Source organism: Pseudophryne corroboree, chromosome 12 (genome assembly GCF_028390025.1).
Source record: "Pseudophryne corroboree isolate aPseCor3 chromosome 12, aPseCor3.hap2, whole genome shotgun sequence".
Classification (NCBI taxonomy): Eukaryota; Metazoa; Chordata; class Amphibia; order Anura; family Myobatrachidae; genus Pseudophryne; species Pseudophryne corroboree.
In genome coordinates, this window is record NC_086455.1 from 15,929,011 (window position 1) to 15,950,589 (window position 21,579).

Below are 21,579 nucleotides of genomic sequence, written 5' to 3' on the forward strand. Positions count from 1 at the left end.
TCGGGCTGCCAGTTCTTGCATTGGCCTGGCCGCTTGATCCTGGTCTCCGGCTGGATTCATTAGGTCAGTGCTTACTGTCACAACTGAGGTCCTGAGCTGACGGGAGGCAGCCTCAGTTGTAGGGGCTGAGATGTAACGGAACCTGGGAGGTTGTATCAGACCCCTAGACATGTAAGTAACATGTAGAATAACTGCCCGAAGGCGTGACCACGACAACCAGGATAAAAGTCAATGATGTTTATTATGACAAACTCCGTAACACAGCAGCAGTAAAGGAAACATAAAAGTCAACAGAGGATAAATACAATTCCTGGGTACTACAGGGTGGCAAGGGCCACAGGCACTGGTAGAGTGAGACAGTTCTTATAATCTTCTAGTTGGAAAGTCCTTACCAGGCCTGACTGTAGCAATGGAGAGAACCCAGGATCGTACCAGCTGGTGTTCCAGGAAAGGCTGGGTTGCTGAAGATAAAACGGCTGCTGTGGATACTGGCTGGAACCAGACTGTTGTTGGTACGGAGTGGATACTGGCTGGAACCAGTTAAATAATAAACGAACTTGAGAGCGATGAAATAATAATGAAGTTTGGAGTTTGAGAGCGGTGAAATAATAATACCGGTGGAGAGTGGTAAAGTGTAGAAAGGACACCGGCCCTTTAAGAGAAGCTGTACACTGCTGGAAGCTGGGCTGGAAGCAGGTGATTGTTGTAACTGGAAACAGGTGAGTCCAGAATGGATTGGAGAGTCAGGCTACACCGCAGATGGAATGCTGGTGCGGGTCTCTGTAGCAGAAGTCTGGAGACAGGAGCTGGAACCTGGAAGACAACCACAGGAGAGAGACAAACTGGAACTAGGTTAGACAACCAAAGCACTGACGCCTTCCTTGCTCAGGCACAGCTTACTTATACCTGCAGCAAGGAAGGGGTTGGCTAGGCAATTATGCAAATCAACAATACAGACAGCAGATTGGTGGAAATGCTCAGATGACAAAATCCAAGATGGCTGCGCCCATGCAGACACTTGGAGGGAAGTTTGGTTTGTAATCCATGTGAGAATTGAAACAGTAATGGCGACGCCGGCCACAGGAGACAGGAGACGCCAGACTGACAAGCGCACATTTAACCACGCGGGCACAGCGGAGGCCGCGGCTGATGAAATCACCACTCTGACATTCTGCATGTGGAAACTCAGGAACAGCGGGATCCGGTCCTGGAACGCTGAGCCAGCCTTAGGAGGCATCTGAAGGGTAAGTAATGGCGTCCAGATACCCGGATCGTGACAGATCGGAGCTCCCCAGTCAGTGTCTATGGCAAGGATATTACACACTGTAATGTGCGGACCCTCTGCATCACTGAGGCTCTTGTCCTCTTCTCTTTGAAAGATCTTCCACCAGTGATACCATTGCTGGTCTGATTTTCTATGCAGCTTTTGCTCCCTGTTTGTCTCCCCCCATGCTAGTGTGCAGGGGGAGGGGGGGGGGGGGGGGGGCTGGGAGGAAGGACCATGACTACATAGCTTGCCTTATCCAACAACACATAGGAGTGGATGGAATGTCACTGTTGGTTTACCATACATAACTGTAGGAACGGCCATTATCCATTGATGGTTAGAAACCACTGATGGCAGATGAATTTACAATCGATGCTGATTTTTTTTTAAAGTTTGCACTGCAGCACAGAGCTACTAAGCTGTCAACCAGTAGCCCTGCACTGCAGCGCTACCGCCGTCAGGAACCATCGCTGATACACCATTGCTTAATTTCATAACATCGATGTTTATGGCCATCATTTTTCATCAATGGCAACCATCGATTCATGGCACATTGATGACCGTCACTACATAACTGTAACCCCTTGGCTGCCACGGATGGCGTAATCCTTAGCATTAATGTTTTACAGCACTGAAGTCATGGGTTCGATTCCCACAATAGACCCTAACTGTGTGGAGTTTGTATGTTCTCCCCGTGCTATGAGTGGAATTCCTCAGGGTTCTCCGGTTTCCTCCCACAATCCTAAAATATACTGGTAGGTTAATTGGGTCCTGACAAATAAAAATTAACCCTATTGTGTAAGTGTGTGCATGTACATGTGTTTAGGGCAGACTAGATGGGGCAAGCGGTTCTTATCTGCCATCAAATTCTGTTTCTATGTTTATCCAGCTGAGCAACAGGTGCTAACAGAAAAATGGCTGCCCCCGTAGCAGGCTACAAAAAGATGGCCACCATCGACCAATGGGGAGCAAGGTTACCTTTCCTACTAACCAAGGGGCTGGATAGTGAAAATTCTAATATTGGCGATAAACCTATCGATGGGCGATGGCCAACCCTATGTCGGTGGAAGAGAAGCTGTGCAGCCCCACCATTGTGTCAGAGGTAGGGAGTAAGAAACGTCTGCTTGTGGAACAACAGGTCCCAGCCTGGGAATTGAGACTGTATTCTGCAGATCTGCCTGTGGTGAACTATGAGTCCCAGCCAGCTTGTCACATACTGACTGTTCCAGACCCCAGTCTCCCCCAGTCCCCTGGGAGAGACTGATGACCTTGTGACTGAGCTGCAGAAGGACGTCAAACATGGAGGGGACGGCTGGATGCACCTGGCTGAATTTAGCCAAAACTACCTGCGCTGACCAGGTAAGTCACCATTTGTCTTATACACATGATCGTCTAGACCAGACTCTCTCAAACGTGGTCCTCAAGGCACCCCAATTGTCTAGGTTTTAAGTTTATACATGCATGGCCACAGGTGACTTAATTGCACCTCAGCCAGTGAGGCAGCAGTATCCAATGTACTCAGTACTGCAGTGTTATTTGGCTAGTGTGGATCGTTAATGCTTAGCGTTAGGTAGGTTAGCATTCAGGGCTGTATGTACCACTGCAAGGTGTGCGTATGTGTGGATTGCCTGGTGGGAGAAAGAGATCATCTCCATAGTAACCAGGGATTATTGTCCATTGTTACATTTCTTTATGTCAATATTTCCTATACGGCCATTTTGTGATTGTCACGCTTTATTCCCTCACCCCTTTCCACCCACCTGCATTTCAATAAATGTGCTGAGGTGGCTTTTTAATACAGCAGGCATTCCCAACCTCAGTCCTCAAGGCTCACCACCACTCCAGGTTTTAGTGATATCCATGCTTGAACACAGGTGACTTAATTAGTACCTCATTTATTCTGCTGTAACCATCTGTGCTGAAGCCTGGATATCACTAAACCCTGGACTGATAGTGTGCTTTGAGGACCGGGGTTGGAAATGCCTGTACTACAGTGATTTGTGTGCGCTGTCCTGTCGTCGGTCTGTGTGGATCCAAGGGGCTTCCAGCTTGGCCAATGGTGGAAGACTTGGGTGGAGCCTACACACACTGCACATAATCACAACAAGAGGTAGTGTTATATAACTCCTGAGGGGGATAAAAGAGGGATTTATAAACGTTGCTCTGATTTATAAAGTATGAATGCGGCCTGCAAGTAACCCTGATTAAGGATCACATTTTCCAATAAATATAAGCGTATACTGGGTTGCGAGATATAAGATTTTCCAAACTCCTCTCCCAAAGAGAGGGGGTTCTCAGGAACACAGTTTATCCTGGGGGTCCATAATTCTTATGGGTGGCTTTGATGACAGTATAACCACTTTGCAGTCAGGTAAGTACCCTTGCAGGGGTGTCATCTGCTCTATCAGAAGGCCTCACTCCAATAGATGAGTCTGCAGACATTTCAGGAGAATCTGCAGTTCTGAATAGGGATCATATACTAACATTTTTGGCAGCCAATCCAGTGTGTGATTTCATTGTATAACTTGCACTGGACAGATAAAAGTGAATTGCTGATTGGATGCTGTGCACCTATGAGAATTCTGCACCTGAATGCAATGGGGATGATCCAGAGGTGTACGTAACTCAGCCGCATCACCACTTGTGGCTGAAGGGGTATAACGGGGTGGAAATGGGGCATAAGCACAAAGACTACGTTCACTGAGGGGGTATAGTCAGAATCGTGGGCTGTTCAGGGTTAGGAACTCAGACAGATCTATAGCACCAAGGACATGGATGGTGTCAGTGCATGCTGATAACCATGACGGCAATGACATAGGGGTGTCTGTATAGATGCGTACAACTGGGCAAAAGGGCAAATATACCCATTTAATTCCATGCACACAGTGCAGGTGAGACTGCTGTTGACTTGTTTTCACCATAGAGGCGGTTTAAGAAAGGAGAGGGCGCATGTGCAGGCTCCGTGCTGGCCCCCTCTTCTCTGGCAGTGCAGAGTCAGGTCTTCAGGAACATGGCGTCCATGCCACGTTCCTGGGGACTTTTCTACTGCGCATGCACAAATCACTGGGAAAATGGCCACAGAGCCATTTTCCCAGTGACATACCTCCCAACTGTAGACAACAGGGAGGAGGGACACAGACGAGCACTGAAGGCGACCCGTGGGTGAGTGGGACAGTCCCAGAAAAACTGTACTGTCCGGAAATAGTCGGGACAGGTCGGAGATGTGCAGTGCTGGCCAATGTGGGCTTCCAGAGAGCTAAGTATAATGAAGGGGTGTGGGGCGTGGACCCCCCTGTGCACTGCACATATTGCCTCTGAATCGCCCCCAGTGTCTGTGATTGAGATCAGGAACAGGCCTCTCTACCAACTGTACCTAATTTCTAGGGACTGTCCCATTAAAAAAAATCCCTATTTTTCAAAACTGACTACTTGTCCAATTCACTATTCCTTATTCTGTATATAAAGCGCAATTTCACTGTCTGAGGTTATTATAAGACTATCTCAGTGCTCAGTGCACATGGTGGATGCTGTAGAGATTGCTGTGTATCATCATCCCAGCTGGAAATGATTATATTATTGACAGCTGGAGTATCTCATTACAGAATTACACAATGAGACTACTGGCTAGACAGCGTATTGGCAGCTACAGTATATCATTACAGCATTGCACAATGAGAATATGGCTAGATATAAAGCACCTCTGCCAAGTCTGCAGAGATGCGGATAAATCATTATACTGTGTAATATACAGAAATCCGAATGTAAACACTGCTCCAGATTATGCAACTAGGAAGGGGTGTAGCTGTAGCAGTCACTGCTTCATTGCCAGCCCCATTGTATAGTAGGGGCGGGATGTACTAAAGCAAAAATGCGGTAAAACCCCCGAAAACGGGGGTTTTACCGCATTTTCATATTTACTAAGACCCTACCGCAGCGTTTTCGGCGTCCAGGGTTTCGCCATCTCTGGATGGCGAAACCCTATAGAAGCCTATGGGCATCTTTTCGCCGACCGCCGCAACCCGCCGACACCGTCGACCCCCGCCGCAGACGCCGACCCCCCTTCCCCCTGGCTTACCTTCCTCCAGGCTGCCCTGGACCCGGAAGGTAGTGTCCTCCTCCCCCTAGCAACGAAGCCGGACGTCCTTCCGGCTGCAGGGGGGAGGAGGAGGTGCCGGGGGCAGCCTGCTGCTGCTTCCCGGCATCTAGCCAGTGTGGGGACCCCGGGGAGGTGACGGAGACCCCCCGCAGACCACCTAACAGGTATCGCGGGGGGCCTCCGTCACCGCATCGCGATGTTGATCGCATATGTTAGTACATATGCGATCAACATCGCTGCGGTAACCGGCGAGGGGCGGCGATGTATGTTAATACATCCCGCCCTAGGTGAGAAAAAAACAACCATGAGCACTGTCTTTCCTCAGTCCGCCACTAGATGGTGCTAATTACTAAAGCGTAAAGCTAGGTACACACTGGTCTATATATTGGCCCTCATTCCAAGTTGTTTGCTCGGTAATTTTCTTTGCATCGCAACGATTTTCCGCTAATTGCGCATGCGCAATGTTCGCACTGCGCCAAGTAAATTTGCTAATAAGTTTGGTATTTTACTCACGGTATTACGAGGTTTTTTCTTCGTTCTGGTGATCGGAGTGTGATTGACAGGAAGTGGGTGTTTCTGAGCGGAAACTGGACGTTTTATGGGAGTGTGTGAAAAAACGCTGCAGTTTCTGGGAAAAACGCGGGAGTGGATGAAGAAACGGAGGAGTGTCTGGGCGAACGCTGGGTGTGTTTGTGACGTCAAACCAGGAACGACAAGCACTGAACTGATCGCACTGGAAGAGTAAGTCTCGAGCTACTCAGAAACTGCTTAGAAATTTCTATTCGCAATTTTGAGAATCTTTCGTTCGCAATTTTGCTAGACTAAGATTCACTCCCAGTAGGCGGCGGCTTAGCGTGTGCAATGCTGCTAAAAGCAGCTTGCGAGCGAACAACTCGGAATGAGGGCCATTGTTTGTCATATCGACAAGCAATACATTGCAAATTGATCGGCAGGTTTGTATGTCTGTGAATGGCGTTGTTCAAATACATATTTGATCGGCCCTGTAGCACAACCGACAGAGATATCAGTGCGTCTGCAGATGTGTACGGGTGACCTGACGACAACCGACAGAGATATCAGTGCGTCTGCAGATGTGTACGGGTGACCTACCGACAGAGATATCAGTGCGTCTGCAGATGTGTACGGGTGACCTGACGACAACCGACAGAGATATCAGTGCGTCTGCAGATGTGTATGGATGACCTGACGACAGCCTGTACGCTGTCTGCAGGGACTTGCGACACAGACATCACAGCTGGGGAGAAAATTTAAATGCCCGCCCAGTTGTGGCGTCTGGCCAGACATACCGAGCAGCCGATTCATAACTGTGTATAGGTTACCTCAGTGGTTCTCAAACTCTGTCCTCAGGACCCCACACAGTTCACGTTTTCCATGTCACCCGGCAGCTGCACTGTGTATCACCAACTGTCACATTTTAAAAATCTACAGGTGACCTGCAAAACATGAACCGTGTGGGGTCCTGAGGACCGAGTTTGAGAACCTGTGGATTACCTAATCAGCTGCTCTGTCATTGCAACGGTGAGTCTGCTGACAAGTCACTGAGGTGTGGACCCAGCCTAAGGTAACTTTTCTGTCAGATGATGAAAGATCTCCGAGCCTGGTATAGAGGTGGAGAGGCTTAGAATGACAGGCTCAAGCGCCTGATGTTTCAAGTCTGGGCATAAGTCCAAGACCCAATTCGCATGTGTTGCAATGGTCACCACCAGTGGACGCATTTTGGAATTGCATGTCGATCCATGCGATTTTGATGGGCAGTGACTGTTGTTGAAAGACGCAGTTCCACTGGCAGTCTTTCAATTGTAGCATTAGCATCAATTTGCAGGAGTGACTGTGTCAAAAGTCACAGGCGCTACTGCACCTCCATCCACCTTTAAGGGGTCAATTCATGAAGCAGTGAAAAGTGTGGAGAAGTGAGCCAGTGGATAAGTTGCCCATGGCAACCAATCAGTGTTGAGGTAACATTTATAACGTGCATTCTATAAAATTATACGTAGCAGCTGATTGGTTGCCATGAATAGACCCCTTTATCATGCACTCAGTGGTACGAGCTATAGGTGTCTTCACCGACAGATATACTATACTATACTATTACTATACTAGAGGTTTGTGTGTATGTGTATGTGTATATATATATATATATATATATATATATATATATATATATATATATATATATATATATATATATATATATATTACTGTAGTGCAGGCACAAATACATTTAATTCACTAGGAAAGAGGAATTCCCCCCCCCCCAAAAAAAAAAGTAAATACGTTAATGAGCCCAGAATACATCCAGCCGTCAATTTATCAAGGAGCGATTTTATAAAAATCAACAGTTTTCTGGGGTTATTTTATTTCATTTATTTATTTTTGTGTGTTTCACATCAATAGATTTATAGATCCCGAGACTAGGGAAGCCAATCCCGGGCCATTTTTTCCAATCCCGGGATTGAAAAATGATTGGTTTGCTATCAATGACCACCCAAGCCCCCACCCAGCCCAGCCCACACAACTCACCGTTGTCTGGACGGGCGGGGGAGGGTCCACTTGCTGCGTGGCAGTGCGGGCGGTGAGGTCTATCTGGCTGGCCAGGCGTCAGGTTGCGAAGCGTGACTTCTGTCATCACGCTGCACAGTGCGCACAGCTGTGGGCAGGGCGAGACGGGCACCGCCTGAGCCCCCTGAGAATGCTCAACTCTTCCGCATTGAAAAAAACAAAGGGGGCTGGCTAATCCCGACCAATTTTTGGGAAAAATCCTGGGATCCCGCTGATCCTGGGATTGGTCACCATACCTGAAACCTCTGAAAAATGACAGTAAAAGCGCCATTTGACAGGTTGCAACCCGCCATTTTATACAAAAGCAATATCAGCCATCCAGTTCTTTCAAAGAATGGTAATAAACAAACAAATGAGTGTTTCCTATAGGTGCAGGTGCTGATGATGAGGGAGGAGGCCATACTTACATTTTTAAGGGGGGGAGGGGATTCTAGATGTGATGTAATGCTACAGGTATATGGTCTATTCAATTCATGTTGCAATTTCAGAAGAGTCTGAGAAACTGCACTTTTCGACCTATTCAATATTAGTGCCGTTTTTCCGACTTGTCGGGAAACACGTGGATCGGGGGATTAGCCGCGGATCCACGGATTTTGTCAAATTTGCGGCCATTTTGGCTTGTTTTCGACAATGCTGATTTGACTTAAAGAAAAAGTCGGATCAGTTTTGTCGAGAACGGCCAAAACCTGTCGTAAATGCTCGCAAATTGAATACTGAACTGCTGGATCCGACAGGCATTGAATAGACCCCTATATGTCTAAAATTTACCCCTTGAAAATTATAATATGCCGTCCTCACTCATCAGCACCTACACCTAGAGGGTACACTACAAATGATGTACAGTCAGATATATGTGTGTGTGTGTGTGTGTGTGTGTGTGTGTGTGTGTGTGTGTGTGTGTGTATAGTATATATATTTGTCATATAGAGCTTGCAGTCGGGCGTTTTAAGAGAGGAGGTGGCCCCTCCTCTCTGCCCGGAGCGCTGTAGAGTCTGAGCACTAGAGGGGTCAGACTCTACTGCGCATGCGCAGATCTCCGGGAAAATGGTGCGGTGGCCATTTCCACTGAGATTTCTCTACTGCGCATGCGCAGAACTCCGTGAAAATGGCAACTGAGCCATTTTCACAGAGTTCTAATAGCACTGCGGATGCCAGCGCTGGACTTCGGAGGGGTGAGTATTTTAAAAATGGGTGCAGTGTGTGTGGTGGGGGCCCCCTCTGGACTCAGGGGCCGCGTGCACCGCGCACACTGCACCCATTATAGAAACGCCAGTGCTTGCAGTGCTTAAAATGTGACAGTAGGCGGAGTCTGCAGTATCCTTAGTCTACACAAGATGGGGCTATTGTTCCCACTAGAACTAGACTAGAGCAGTCATTATCCACCACACTTCAATAGCGTGTTTAAATTAGAGATGAGCGGATTCGGTTTTACTCGGTTTTACTCGGTTCTCAAAACCGAATCTTATTGGCTATCCAAAACACGTGACATCCGTGAGCCAATAAGATTCGGTTTTGAGAACCGAGTAAAACCGAGTAAAACCGAATCCGCTCATCTCTAGTTTAAATACGCGAGAGATGTAATAACAATATTAATGTCGGTAATTAATATTATATATCCTATGCAGATAATCTTTACAACTTTAAGTACAAATAAACACTAGAGAAACTCTGTTTCAATGACTTTTCTTTCTAGTGTATAAGTTTACCAAATATGAGTTGTTTCTCAAATGATGTAATCACAGGCTGTGAAGCATTCTTTTATTTCATACCCGTCAAATTATTTGTAGTTTTGGGGACTTGCGGAGCCGCAGGAGATTGTGTCAGCACGAAAATCTTCAGTTTATATGTCTTTTGTAGTTGCGTCTGTGACTACAGTATATGCTACTGCAAGTATAAGCCCTCCCCTAGTATATATCTGTGCATGTGAATGTAGTGTTCATTCTATCACACCGCACCTGTCATAACCCTTGCAGTTCCTCTTCCCACCTGCGGTGTCACATTCTGCTCTGGAGCTTCTAGCACACTGTGGTCTGTATCTCAGTGAGAGCAACACCCCAGGCAGGACAGAGAAACTGTACGAGTTGTGGCTAGAATGAACACAGTGGGGGGGAATTCAAATGTTTGAAAAGTCGGTTGGGTGTCTGTCTATTAGATAGGAAAAAAACAGACACCCAACTGACTTTTCAAACAATTGAATACCCCCCTATGAATGTGCATCTTTAGGTGCACCATGGAAACTTGACAACTTTCCCCAAATGTCTGGAAGGCTCGGGGATTTTTGGGCAGCCCTCAGACTCTAATAAGTGATGATGTGATTATTGGCTAATAAAAATGTTGGTGTACATTTTGAAATCTGATATGATTAAGGAACACTTTGCAAACTTCCGAGGTATGTGGTCAGGGGGAAATTCACCTTCATTACATAACGCAATGCCAAAGTGGACGACGAGTAGGTCCTTAAATATTTAGTAGTAATGCAGGACAAAGGATAGGAACGGTGGGTGTGGTTCATCAAATGGACAGTGTCTAGGTCAACAATGTTTAGGTCGACCACTATAGGTCGACATGTGCTAGGTCGACAGGTCTGAAGGTCGACATGAGGATATATATTTTTTGTGTCGTTTTCTTCGTACTGTGACCGGGATCCCAGATTAGTGCACGGCGTCCCCTCGCATGGCTCGCTTCGCTCGCCATGCTTCGGGCATGGTGCCTTCGCTCCGCTACCGCTTCGCTCGGCACACTTTACCATTCCAATCGTAGTCCAAGTGGATCGTTAAGTATGAAAAAATTCAAAAAAAGAATTTAAAAAAAAACAAAAACTCATGTCGACTTTTAGACCTGTCGACCTAGCACATGTCGACCTAGAAACCCTGTCGACCTTCCATCCATGTTGACCTAGTGACTGTCGACCTAAACATTGTCGACCTAGACACTGGCGATCTTCAGACCGGATCCCGGAACGGTTACCAAGAGAAATATCTGTTTATGGCCGCCAAGCGTTCCCGGTCTGTGATGGGTCTCCCCAACCTCTTGGCATCATCTTCCAATAAGGAAGGCATTGAACTGCCTACAGATCAGAGTAATCTTCTTTTAAAAAATGTATGGGAAGAATAAGAAGATTTCACATTGTATAAGGATGTATAGAAGCTCTCATTGGCCTTCTCTGAGCTATTACTTTGGTAATCTAGGATTAAAGAGCTACTTATATCAAAGACTTTGGGGTCTATGTACTTAAGCCTTGGGTGGAGGTAAAATGGCTGGAGATAAAGTACCAGCCAATCAGCTCCAAACTGTCATTTTTTCAAACCCAGCCCTGTGATATGACAGTTAGGAGCTGATTGGCTGCTATTTTATCTCCGTCCATTTTATCTCCTTCCACGACTCAGTAAATAGACCTCTTTGTCAGAGACAAGCCCTCTACACTTCTTATCATATAAATAGATGTTAGTCGTGTACACACGGTGAGATCTTTGCATTCGATTTTGACTATATAGGGGTATATTCAATCAGTGTCGAATCCTCTCCAACGGAGAGGATCTGACATTTCACTATTCAATTTGCGGCATTTCCAACAGGTTTTTGCCTGTTTTCGAGAATGCCGATCAGAATTTTTTTAAAAGCTGAATCGGCATAGTCGAAAACGGGCCAAAAACCTGTTGGAAACGCCTGCAAATTTGAGAAAACACGTGGATCCGCGGTTAATCCGCCGATCCACGTGTTTTCCGACCAGTCAGAATTTCTGACAATTGTATCCTGATTCGACCTAAAAAAGTTGAAAAGTGTAGTTTTTCCGACCCTAATTGAATAAACCCCATAGTCAAAATCGCAAGGGAAGTTAGCGGAAATCGCAAGGTGTTAGGCAGCTTGCGATCCCGATGCGTGCTCCCGTGGGGTCGGTATCGCAAGGCTAGATAGACTGTGCGGGCAAGTCATTGACTATATAGTGTACTATCTAGTACAAAGTATAGTCAAAATAGAAAGTACAGATACTCAAAATCGGTGCTTCTGGGCTCTGGGGCAGTTCAAGGGAAATCACATAGTGAAAATCAGGCATAGCAAGGATCTCACCGACCTTAACATTTTATTCAATATAGCATTCCTTGTACAGTATTATGAAGGCTACTATCCCACTCTCAAATAGACTAAAGCTTGGCTAGAATTTTTCTTTTAATGTTTTTGCTATATACACGACTTCCATTATTATCTTAATTAGAAGATTGCTGATTGAGTCGGGGCCTTTTTGGAAATGCCTTTAATGACACTGTTACACCCTTCACACAGCAGGAAGGGTGAGGGATATCATCTGGGGTGGTGTTCAGTGCAAAATATTGTCCTGTGCCTCGATTTACGTCTACTTGTAGCAAACGGTCCTGTAAAAGAGAATCACTCAATCTCCAGGACCACGGACAATTGAGTAGCTGTCAGGAAAAGGTGGTGCAGGACCATGGGGGTAATTCAGATCTGATCACTCACTAGCGTTTTTTGCAGCGCTGCGATCAGGTCAGGACTGCGCATGCACCGCAATGCGCGTCGTACGGGTACAAAGTGGATAATTGCTGTGCGATGGGTTTAACGAATAATCCATTCACACAGCCAATCGCAAGGAGATTGACAGGAAGAAGGCTTTTGTGGATGGCAACTGACCGTTTTCTGGGAGTGGTTGGAAAAATGCAGGCGTTCCCAAGCGTTTGCAGGGCGGGTGTCTGATGTCCATTCCGGCCCCCGGACAGGCTGAAGTGATCGCACAGCTAAAATATACTCCCCGGTGGGCGGCGACTATGCGAATGCAGGACTGCAAAAAAACCCCACTAGCGAGCGATCAAGTCTGAATTAGGCCCCATGAGACCATGATCAGAGTATGGGATGTTACCATGGGAGGATGATGAGAATTCCAGCAGATATTTGAATAATTGGAATAATACGCCTTGCTTTATTACTTTAGGTATGTGACCCAAGTTAGGGGGTAATTCAGAGTTGATCGCAGCAGCAAATTTGTTAGCAGTTGGGCAAAACCATGTGTACTGCAGGGGGGGCAGATGTAACATGTGCAGAAAGAGTTAGATTTGGGTGGGTTATATTGTTTCTGTGCAGGGTAAATAGTACTGCCTGCTTTATTTTTACACTGCAATTTAGATTTCAGTTTGAACACACCCCACCCAAATCTAACTCTCTCTGCACATGTTATATCTGCCCCCCCTGCAGTGCACATGGAGGGTAATTCCAAGTTGATCGCAGCAGAAATTTAGTTAGCAATTGGGCAAAACCAAATTTGCTGCTGCGATCAACTCGGAATTACCCCCCTTAGTCTATTGTACGAAGTGCTAACAAAGACTTCTCTCTATCTAGTGCTCTAATAGGGTTGACCTTTATATAAAGGACAGTACCTAAAGCGGGAATGACAAATAATGTAATATTAAAATAGAATTTTAGTGGGAGGGGGACTAATGAAACAGACTCTGTACCTCTCCTGATTGGTACACCAATGCACGAGTATGGAACTTCAGCAAAACAAAATAAACTATTGAGGACAGATATCTAGAAGACCTCTAATAGCCCCTATGGTTGTCAGACTCTAGCTCCTTATAATCTCAAATCTGAGGTGGATGATTTGTAGTCTTCAGTCAGAGATGCACTTGGGTTACATGAGTGGTGCATCTTAATCCAGCAGCATGGAGTTGTCAGGGCTAGCATTTAAGTGATAGTAACTAAATCTGCAAAGTTCTTGGCCTACAATACGGAAACCATCCTAGTGACAGCCATACAATACAGAGTGCATCCTAGTGTCCGTCTTGCAATAATGAGAGCATCCCAGCGACAGCCATACAATACAGAGAGCAGGCGAGTGACTGCCTTAAATAGCACCTGGCCTCCCAATTTATGTCTGCCCCACTTCAGCTAATGCAGTCTTATAGCAACAGCATAGCGGCGACCTACAATTGCTTCCTGTGCAGCACTCCCCATTCTTTACTTATGTACCAACCAGATGGGGACTTTGTTCTCCACCCTTGGCTGTCCCAAAATCACATGATCCCCACTACGGTTCGTCTTTTATCCCCCCCTTCCCCCCATAAATGGTACTTGTATAAGGGCTGCATTGAGCAGAGGCAGGTTGCAAGCATTCCTTCCCATACCCCACTGAGATAGTTCTGATGTGGCTGGTCTAGAGACATGCCACAGCAAGAACAAAGGTCCAGCATAGGACAGTGGGCCTACATAAGTGGTAGGATAGGTTTGATTTCCATTCCATAACCAAATCTAAAATGGAAACCAAAAGTTGAATACAGTCATCAAATGTGCTCAACATACAGCATGGTGAATGCATTGTTATTTGCCTAATGTCTTACGTGAATGTCCAACACACTTGGTAGATGTCTAATGGGATCATAGGGAACAGTGAACCGGTTTTGAGGCTTTTCGAAAACACTCTAAACCTGCTTGGTTACGCTCCAACTGTGGACATATCTATAAAAAGGTTTCCGGGTGGGTGATAGACAGTAAATTGTTAGATAGTCATTAGGTCGACACCGTATAGTCGACAGAATCAAAAGGGTGACAGTTAAATGGTCGACCAGGACCTATGTCGACAGGGTCAAAAGGTCGACCAAGAAAAGGTTGATGCACGGTTTTTCATGATTGTTAGGGTGAGGGTTACGGTTAGGCATTTGGGAAAGGGTTAGGCAGCTGGAGGGAACAGTTAGGCACTTGGTGGAGGGTTAGGCTGAGGAAAGGGATGGTTAGGCACCAATGGGAGGGTTAGGCACCAATGGGAGGGTTAGGGTCAGGCACTAGAGGGAGGGTTAGGCTTTGGCTGTGGAAGGGGATGGTTAGGGTTAGGCACTAGTGGGAGGGTTAGGCACTAGTGGGAGGGATAGGGTTTGGCTGCGGAAGGGGATGGTTAGGAATAGGCACCAGTGGGATGGTTAGGGTTAGGCACTAGTGGGAGGGATAGGGTTTGGCTGCGGAAGGGGATGGTTAGGGATAGGCACCAGTGGGATGGTTAGGGTTAGGCACTAGTGGGAGGGATAGGGTTTGGCTGCGGAACGGGATGGTTAGGGATAGGCACCAGTGGGATGGTTAGGGTTTGGCTATTGAAGGGGATGGTTAGGGATAGGCACCAGTGGGATGGTTAGGGTTAGGCACTAGAGGGAGGGTTAGGGTTTGGCTATTGAAGGGGATGGTTAGGGATAGGCACCAGTGGGATGGTTAGGGTCAGACACTAGTGGGAGGGATAGGGTTTGGCTGCGGAAGGGGATGGTTAGGGTTAGGCACCAGTGGGATGGTTAGGGTTAGGCACCAGTGGGATGGTTAGGGTTAGGCACTAGTAGGAGGGTTAGGGTTTGGCTATTGAAGGGGATGGTTAGGGATAGGCACCAGTGGGATGGTTAGGGTCAGGCACCAGTGGGATAGTTAGGGTTTGGCTGTGGAAGGGGATGGTTAGGGATAGGCACCAGTGGGATGGTTAGGGTTTGGCTGCGGAAGGGGATGGTTAGGGTTAGGCACCAGTGGGAGGGATAGGGTTTGGCTGCGGAAGGGGATGGTTAGGGTTAGGCACCAGTGGGATGGTTAGGGTTAGGCACCAGTGGGGTTGTTAGGGTTAGGCACAAGAGGGAGGGTTAGGGTTTAGCTATTGAAGGGGATGGTTAGGGTTAGGCACTAGTGGGAGGGTTAGGGTTCGGCTATTGAAGGGGATGGTTAGGGATAGGCACCAGTGGGATGGTTAGGGTTAGGCACTAGTGGGAGGGTTAGAATTAGAGTTAAAATAACTAAAAAAGGTTTGACCATTTTCATGTCCACATTTTGACCCTGTTGACCTATTGAATGTCAACCATCTGGTATTGACCTATTGACTGTCTGTCTACAGTATATACTGTCGAACTTTTAATACACGCCCTTTAAAAAATGTGAAAGTATGTTCATTTCCTGCAATATTTTGAACTTTCCATAAAGATTATAGACTAATTGTGCTGCAGCAGAGTGTGAGTTCTCACCTGTCACTATATTGGGGATACGGTCGTTAGGTCGACACAGCTTAGGTTGACAGTCATTAGGTTTACCACTGAAGGTCGACATACATTAGGTCGACATGTTCAATAGGTCGACATATACTAGGTCGACAGGCCAAAAGGTTGACATGAGGTTTTTTACTTTTTTATTTATTTTTTGGCTTTTTTATATTGTTGGCACAAGGCGAGTCTGTGTTGTTATACCGCCACCAGGGCGATTTCACTTTCTCCCTAAAGTTCCAAGTTGCCCTGGGCTACTTCTTCCTACCAGAGGTGCCCATAGGTAAGTAAAATACAGTAAATACCCTGGAATACTGTACATACCCAGGCCAGGGGCTAACCGATAGTACCTCCTTACATCGCCATTTCAAACCTCATCAACTTTTTGTTTTGTGTTGCCGGAACAACAGTGTGACCATTAGTGAAATATTCAATATGATACTGACCTTTGGCTAGTTTAAGTTTTAAAGAAATATATCAGAGAAGTCTAACAATTTTTTATATTGTTATCTTTTTGTATTGTCCTGCTAGCGTTTTAGAAAAGAATCCTTATATATTTCACATGTTCTCCTAACACAGGGGTGGGGCAGAACAGGCAGCTGCCTTGGGAGAAAGAAGTGTGGGGCATATTTAGAGCTGGATGCCCAATTTGTCATCTGCTGCTGCTGGAATGCTGAGAAAATATTAAATGCTGCAAAATGTTGTTTCTTCTGCGTTACTTCATGGCAGCCATTACTCTGGGATTGTATCCCATCCTCCTAAATTTAGACAGGTAGTTTTTTCAACAGCTAGGTACCGGCCACTCTGGGTATAAAGTGCCCCTCCTCCTCTAACTCCCTAGTCTTTTTTCCTGTCTCCTAGTAGGACAGTGTAGAGTTTATTATTTTTGTTCAGGGCTTACCTCTAATGTTCCCAGCTTTTGTGGTTATTACTGTGCTGGAAGAGGGTGGCTCCCTGGGGAGAATGGCAGAGTGTGCTAGAGGCAGCGAGAGTTAATCCCCACTTACAGCTTTAAGGTGTCTGCCCGCGGCTGCTGCTCTGTGATAAGGTCACTCTGCTGTCCGCTGCACCGTGGCGCCACATAGTCTTTCCCCTGTGCCTGTATTCTCTCCAATCCGCCGCGCCGGTAAGCCGAGTCCGGGCCGGTGCGGCTGTGTGGGCGGAAGGGTGTCTAGGGGAAGGGGGACGCTGGCGGGGGGAAGTCAGAGCGAGCCTGGAAGCGGCGACTGGCGGGCGGAAGTGCTGGATGACAGACGTCCCAGAATGCTTAGGGACGGTTTGCACAGGCGCTGAAGGCTCTATAGGTAGAGCAGTTTTAAAAACGGCGCTGCACACTGGAGGAGCAGACTGCAGTTCTCCTCAGATGTCTGGGCAGGTTTATGCAGACCAGCAGTAATAATATGGAAGAGGAGCCTTCTTCCCCAAAGCCAACTGTTGCCCTAAAGAGGTAAGTCCTCACAGAGGGCATATACAATGTTGTGTTGTAGTATTAGGGTAGATTTTAATATCAATATTATAATATTTTAGTGTGCCTCCTCCTAAGAAGGGGTGGTCTTCAGGTTGCTGACTTTAGGGATCCCGGCGCACAGTATACCGGCGCCGGAATCCCGACAGCCGGCATACCGACAGTTTTTCTCCCTCGTGGGGGTCCACGACCCCCCCTGGAGGGAGAATAAATAGCGTGGCGTGCGTAGCATGGCGAGCGCAACGAGCCCGCAAGGGGCTCATTTGCGCTCACCACGCTGTTGGTATGCCGGAGGTCGGGCTTTCGGCGCCGGTATGTTTGTCGCCGGGAGCCCGCCCGCCGGCATACCATACCACACCCCTAAGAAGAGGATATGTAAAAAGAAGCATAAGGAGATTCAATGTGCTGCCTGTGATAAAAACATTTCTGCTGTGGAGAATAATAAGTTCTGTGAGGATTGTACTAGAAATGAGGCCAGTGATTCTAATCAGTCCAGGCAGATGCAGGATTTAAAGGAATGGATGAAGAAATCATTTGTTACCAGACAACAGCTGTATGAGTTGCAGGGAAGTAAGAGATCTAGGTCTCTGACTAGTATCAATTCTGTGGAGGAATCAGTCTGGCATGATTGTAATTATGATGACGAGTATCAAGCGCTTTCTAGCACAGACTCAGAGGAAATACAAGAGGAGGATAAGAAATTTTATTTGGAACTTGTAGACAGTCTATTGAAGAATATTTATAAAACTACGAATTATAAAGAGCCTGAAGGAAAATGTGGTGATGAAGACAAACTGTTTGCAGAATGTTCAAAAAAGACTAGATGTTTTCCAGTTCACAAAGCTTTGAAAGAGATCGTCAGTAAAGAATGGCAGAATATTGACAAAAGTCTTGGTAATATTAAAAAAACTGACCGTATGTTTCCTATTGAGGATGAACAGGTTATTAATTGCTGTACGGTGCCTAAAATTGATGCTGAAGTAGTTTCAAAAACTACCATTCTGTTGGAGGATGGAGCAGTTCTAAGAGACGGTATGGATAAATGGATGGAAAGTGCTCTAAAAAAGCTACATATGTCCTCAGCAGTTTCATTGAAGTCAGGTGTGGCGGTTGAATCTGTATCCAGAGCATTAAGAGTATGGGGGTCAGCAATGTCTACAGACGTAGAAGAGAAAATGTCAAGACAGTATCTATTAACAAATTTAAATATAATGATGAAAGGGATAGAATATCTGTGTGAGGCTTCCTTAGATGTTCTTAATTTTGCTGCAAAGTCTATGGCAGCAGGAATTATGGCTCTGTGGCTTAGATCTTGGACAGCAGATAGGCACTCCAAAAATAGGTTGGTGTCCTCACCATATGAAGGATCATTATTATTTGGCAATAAATTAGCGGCCATTATACAGAAAATGTCAGGAGGTAATGTCAGCATGGTCAGTTTGGCATACGGTATGCAATAAGTGGAGACTTAACGCTTCATACTCTTTGTTTCTTCCTTTACTTGGTAATGTAAACTTTCAACACGGTCTAGCTTCTGCCCCCTTGACTTTGTGGGCTCAACAGGGTCTTACTGCAGTTTGTCAGCTTACTGATGCAAATACGCAACGTACTCTTACTTTTTCTCAGCCTCATTCTAAATTTTCTTTTTTACAAATTCATAATTTAGCCTTTTTGCAGGCGCAACATAATGTTTCCAAAGTGATTTCTTATCTTTCTCCCATGGACTGGACGAACCAGCTGGATATGGCCTTTCAGTCTTTGATTTAATGCTAAAGGGGCTATTTCTATGTTCTACAAAATATTGCGAACACAGTATTATGAAGGCCACTATGACACTGGTATTACTAGATGGCAGAGACACTTTCCTGATCTTAGTGAAGCCGTCATTCCAAAAGCGCTTTTACATTCCAATCACACCCTTCCAACCATTATGTACAAGGAAATGTTCTTCAAAATTTTCTATAGGGGTTATTTGTCACCCTCTCGTTGTCAATTAGTGGGGATATCTTCCGCTTCGACGTGTTTGAAATGCACTCGACCCGAGGCGACTCTCTTTCACTGTTTGTGGGATTGTATTCATATTAAAAGATTCTGGCTTCAAATAAAATAATTCGCCATTTCAGATTTAGTTAATTTTCTACCATTGTCCCCTGAATGGGCCATTTTTGGTATACTGACAACCACCTCTAGAATATCCCCGGGATGTCGTAAACTATTGCTGATTCTATCAGCCGTGGCGAAAAAAATTATTTTACAGCAATGGATACATTCATCCCCTCCTTCCTTACAAATGTTTAAAGATAAACTCTTTCACGTGTTTAAGATGGATTGGATGGAGACTTCACTACATAAAGAACAACGCATTGAGAATTTTTTTGATGTTTGGGAATCCATTATTGATACTTTAAACATTTCAATAAAGAAACAGATTCACAATTGCTTTCGTACAACTTTATGATATGAGACTACAACACTTCTAGCTGACCCCCCCCCCCCCACCCCATTCGATTGAGTTAATATACCCTTTTTTTGGGGGTGGGAGTTGGGCTACGGGCGATCCTTCCTTCTTTCCTACTCTTTTCTTTACCTCAGACTCCCTTTCTTTCCTTTCTCTTACTCTTCTATATCTTCCTTTCCTTTTTCTCTACTCTCTTCTTGAGAAATTGCTCTTTCCTGATTGATTATATAACCTGTTGATGTTCTGCGATTCCTATATTATAGATACAACATCCTGTATTACAGTCATTCTATACTGTACTGATGTTCATTTACCATTTCAATTACTGCTTTGTTGGTATTGTAACTAAAATGTTCAAAAGAAAACTCGAAATAAAAACATTTAAAAAAAAAAAAAGAAAATGTCAGGAGGTAAATCAGCAAAATTACCTCAAGATAGGAGGAATAGATTTCCGATTCCCTCCTCCAGACAACAATTTAAAGAGGCCAGAAGCTACAGGCCAGGCCATGGTTACACAGGCAGATATTCTTCCGGGACGAATCGACAGTCCTTTTGTCAAGCTTACAGGAGAGGTGGTCGGAGACTATGACTATTGTGTGGTTCTGGACTCCTTTCCAATAGGCAGACTTCGGAAATTCATCAATCGTTGGAGAGAATCAATTCAAGATACATGGGTGTTGGATGTCATAGCCAACGGTTACAGGATATAATTTTCGGTGGTTCCAGACAAGAACGAATTTCTAATATCAGAAACACCATCTCTGGCTCCAGATCTGAAAGCCATAAAAGACAGTTTAAAGAAATTGATCAGGGCAAAAGCAGTGGAGGCTGTCCCGAAGTTGCAGATAAGAAAGACCTCAGACAAATTTATAGAAACAAGAAAATTTCATATGGAAACCCTAAAGTCAATTCTATTAGGGGTAAGGAGAGAAGATTTTATGGGGCCCATAGACCTAAAGGATGCTTATTTTCATGTACCTGTAGCCAGTCATCACAGAAAGTATCTAAGATTCTGCGTGCTCAGGAAGCATTTTCAGTTTACTTGCCTTCCGTTTGGTCTAACGACATCTCCAAGAGTATTTACGAAGGTCCTTACATCACTTCTGCCAGTCATAAGAAAGCAACAGGTGGCAATTTGGTCGTATCTGGATGATCTGCTGGTATATGGAGGATCAAACCGATAGGTGACGGAGGCGTTGGAGAAGACGTTACAGATACTTTAGAGTCATGGCTGGTTAATAAACTGGGAGAAGAGCCAGTTAGAGTCGGAACAAAAAATTCAGTTCTTGGGAGTACAGTAATAAGTCTTTCAGAAGAAAGGTGCAGAAAAATTCAGGAGCTGGCAGCTCTGGTGAAAATGTGCAACACGATAACGTTACGTCAAGCGATGAATCTTCTAGGAATGATGGCGTCCACCATAGATGTAGTCCCTTTGGCAAGATGGAGAATGAGGAAGCTACAGATGGACATTCTTGGGTTCAATCAAAAAGGTTATTCTCTAAACTACTGGATAAGGTTGTGTCGAGAGACAAAGCGGTCCCTAGATTGGTGGTTGGAGGTGGAACTGGCCAAAAGAAACACGTCTTTGGCAGGACATCAGTGTCTGGTGCTAACAGATGCAAGTGCAGTAGGTTGGGGAGCACATTTGTTGCAGCAAAACTGCTAAGGACAATGGGACCGGAAGGAGAAGAGACTGTCTTCAAATCACAG

General features: G+C 45.6%; 1 protein-coding gene across 2 annotated transcripts in view; it reads left to right on the forward strand.

Annotated features, from left to right (window-relative positions):
* Positions 1-2,306: 2,306 nt before the first annotated feature.
* The window catches only part of RHBG (Rh family B glycoprotein), a 115,458-nt gene continuing 96,185 nt past the window's right edge, over positions 2,307-21,579 (forward strand). For both annotated transcript variants that reach the window (XM_063947087.1, XM_063947089.1), the window contains exon 1: positions 2,307-2,626. The gene's annotated coding sequence lies outside the window, so the exon portion shown is untranslated. The remainder of the gene's footprint in view (positions 2,627-21,579) is intronic.